Source organism: Condylura cristata, unplaced genomic scaffold (genome assembly GCF_000260355.1).
Source record: "Condylura cristata isolate star-nosed mole 26May11 unplaced genomic scaffold, ConCri1.0 scaffold00021, whole genome shotgun sequence".
NCBI lineage: Eukaryota > Metazoa > Chordata > Mammalia > Eulipotyphla > Talpidae > Condylura > Condylura cristata.
Genome location: NW_004567122.1, coordinates 37,528,068 through 37,532,131, shown reverse-complemented (window position 1 = coordinate 37,532,131; position 4,064 = coordinate 37,528,068).

Below are 4,064 nucleotides of genomic sequence, written 5' to 3'. Positions count from 1 at the left end.
ATATATCAGAGACAATTTATGGGGGTGGAGTGAGGAATGGGATCAAAAACAGTGGGGGGAGGGAAATGCACTGGACTTTGGTGATGGCACATGGGTGATTTGGTGATGGGAAGCCCAAGGGGATTACAACTGAGATGGAAGATGCACAAAATGATGTATTTTTTTATATATTAAAAAAAATAGATTATAAAACTTAAAAAAAATAAGTGGTATGAAGGAAAATAAACTAGGGTATAAAGCTGAGTGGGTATGGTGAGGTGTGGGACGAGGGACTGTTTTAAGTAGTTTGATCAGCAAAAGTATTTCGATAGCGAGACCACTTAATCAATGACATGAATGAGATGAGGAAGTATATGAGAATTCTCCAGAGAAACAGAGCCAACAGGTGTGTGTTTGGGGGGGAGGGGGTCGTGCAGAAAGATAGTGGCTCATGTGGTTGTGGATGCAGGGTAGGGAAACAGGCTGGAGACAGGGCAGAGCTGCAGTGTGAATCCAAAGGCTGTCTGCTGGCCCAATTTCTTTTGTTTAGGCGAAGTCAAGGTTTGTTTTTTTAAGGGTGTAGGCCAAAGGGTGTAGGGTGCAGGGTGAGAGGATTCACCAGCAACAATGTAGGGAGTAGAACAGGCGGATCTACTGAAATACAATGCCAAGGGGTGCAGGCAGAGGGACAGGAGAGGTCTGCTGAGCTATGTGGGTCAGCTCCCTGGCTAGGCAGTGGTGATACAGCAGTAGCAGATAGCACTAAGACTTAACCCCTAGGCTACCAGGGAGGTCCCAAAGTCAATCTTTGTTTTATTAAAACCTTCAATGGTTCTATGAAGATTAAAAGAGACCCACCCACCTTGTGGAAGGTATTGGCTTTACTCAGAGTTCACCTATTTAAATGTTAACCTCATCCACAGGGGGAAAAAAAAAACCCTCCACAGGAAGATCCAGAATAATGTTTCACTATGACCCAGCCAAGTTAACAAATCCATCCCTTGTCAGCTTGGCATCCATGTGCATCTCTTTCAACTTAAGTCTCCAAATAAAGACAGTAACAAGGTTCAACTTCCACCTAACACAACTGAAAAAGCGCTGCCTCATTCCCCAGGAGGTTACAAAAGCTTTGGGTAATGTTTACGCTTTCCCTGACAGCCTTGACAACTGCTCTCTGTTCTATGAAAGCTGCAACCCAGAAGAGGAGCCTCACCAGAATGCACCCATACTGGCCTAACTCCCACTTCCAGACTCCAAAACTGAAAAAACAAACTTCTGTTCTGTAAGTCACCCCATCGATGATAGTTTGTTACAGCGCCCCCAACTGACGAAGAAGGGGGTAAAGGCAAGTGTTTCCACCAGTGATGGATGATGCTGGAGTAACCGGTTATGGAGATAAATTCAGTCTGTTTCTTCTGTCTTTTATCCCTTCCTCGTGTAACACAAAATGCATTGACTTTCCACATAATAGTCAAATATTGCTAACAAGAAATCACAAGGTTGATCCTGAACTGGATTTGGACAAGATGTAGTTGGTGAGATTTAAATACAGACTTTGTAATAGATACTGTATCAATACTAAATTTCCTGATTTTAATAACTGTTATCATTACAAAGAGACTTGTTATTAGAAAATATACACTGATGTATCTGAGGGCAAAGGGATATGATTATAAACACACAATTAGAAGTGGGAAGAGATACACTTCTCGGTAATCTACTCCAACCAACAAGTAAATACTCTACTTCTTTCATATACTGAAAAGACAATGAATGGACTTGAAAATACATATCCTGGCTACCCATGATCTTTGTTGACTTTAGACTGTATCTTGATATTCAATCTCTTAATCTGTGTGAACTGAATATAAAGATCTTTATGCATTTCATGGGGCTGACAACACATGAAATAATCTATGCAGGAAAAAAAAATGTAAACTCTAGAAAGCTACAACATGGGGTAATAGTAATACCCCACAGATGGGCCTATAAAGGCTCAAGGAGTTTATATAAATTCTGAGACTGCAGAGAAAAGAGAGTTTCTGACACTGTAAAGCTAAGGCCAGCTCTTAAAATAAGATCTCCTCACCAAATCATGACCGCCATATATGGCTCTATGGCTCAGTAGCAAGGTCTAAGTCGAGAGTGAACGCGTTAGGCTGAGACTATCTCTCTTTTGCTCTTGTCCTTCATTGCCACTCTGTCCTTCAGACAATGACTGGCCCACAGTAGTAGTCAGTACATAGCCTGAGACATGCCTAATGGCTAACCTCCCTACAGTCTCATCAAAAACATTAGGCATACAGGTATGCGGTGCTTAAAGACAAAGACACATTCTGAGAAATTCATTTTGGAGCAATTTCATCCTGTGCAAATGTCACAGTGACACAAATCTAGGTAGCAGGGAGGTCACAGACACAGACCACCGTTGTGTGTGCATCTGTCAGTGACCAAAACACTGTGTGATGAGTGACTGCACCTTCATTTCCTTCAGTAATTAGATGCTTTTGTCATGTATAAGTGTATGTGGAATAGCGACCAGGACACTGCTCTTGAGTCTGGAAAACTGGCTCTGCCGTGATTTTGACTTTGTCCTCAACTATCTAGACCTGTCATTCATTTAGTCACCAAATATTTACTTGATACTTACCACCCAGTGTCCTAATGCCAGGGATATAATGGTGACACAACTATAAACAGGACTTGCTCTCTGCTCCTGTAGCTTGTACTCCCTAGGGAGACAAATGCCCAGACTGCGTGACAGCGTAAAGGCGCCATCCTAGGAGGAAAAGCGGGGTGCTTTGAAAAGTACATAAAAGACCTTTCCTATTTGTCCTGCACACACTATTTGATTGTTCCCTGATTTCCTGTTTCATCTTTTTCCAAAAGCACCAAAGGTTTGCTCAAAACCCTAGAACTTGCTTAGCCATTCAAATGTTTTTCGAAGTTCCCTGGTTCCAGCCCTTTCGTGAGCACTTAATGTTTGACTGTTGAATCCAACGAGGTAATTCTGGCCACTCATGAAGCCAGAGCAGGGGCCAGCAAGAATAAGAACAAGTGAGCACTCCCACAAGATGGCAGCATTGTATAATTATTGAAAGCCATGATGCCACATGGCCTCATAAACTACACATCCTGTGGCCTGTTCTGTGATGGTGTCTGTGTTTCTATCTACACTTAATCCTGAAGTAAATGAGCAGTTTCCTTCCCAAGGGGTCTTACAATTCTGGGATGCATGGCCTGGAGAAATGAAAAGGCAGCTTCTCTGGAGTCAGAAAAACCAGACCCTGACTCAGTACACTTTGGGTCAGTTAGCCAAGAGCTCTTTGGACTTCAGCTGCCCTATCTAAAATTTTTAAACAATGAAATAACTTTCCCTATGAAATCCTTTTTATGACACAATATAGGTTAAGAGCAGTACTATAGAGAGTGTGATATAGTTCTGAGGCCTTTTGAATGGCCTCAAGTATTTGCATGTTTTCTATGGCACACCTAAAAGCCTACGGTGATGACATTGCAGGGAGATTTACACTAAGAAATCAGCCATAGTAGTGTCCTAGTTGCGATACTTTTCTTTGGACAATAATTGTGCACTTCCTATTTTGGATGGTAAGTCTCCCTCTACCAAGAAGGTTAGAAAAAGTCACCTCTGGCTGGATATGCCTAATAATAACAGTGGCAGGATATATCTGTATGAGGTTTATGGCTGAAACAAAGTGCTTTTACATATCCTATTTCAACTCAGGCAGAGGCTGTGGCAGTCAATGATGTAGTGTGAGACACGAAAATACAGGCTGAGAAGGTCAGTAGAATTTGACATTCTGAGCAAAAAAGGAAATACAAAACACCTATGAGCTTCATAGAGGTGAGAGGGAAGACATGCAGAAAGGGTCTTCTGTCTAAATACAGGAAAGAGGGAATCACAGGATTTCAGATCAGGTTCAAAATCTAGACAGAAAGTAAGGAGGATCTACAAAATCTGATGGATAACTAAGATGGAAATAGGCGTTAGAATCTGAGAGAGGGAGAGGCAGAAGAAATTGATACTGGGCAGACAGGAATACACAGCATTGTCTAGAAAGGAC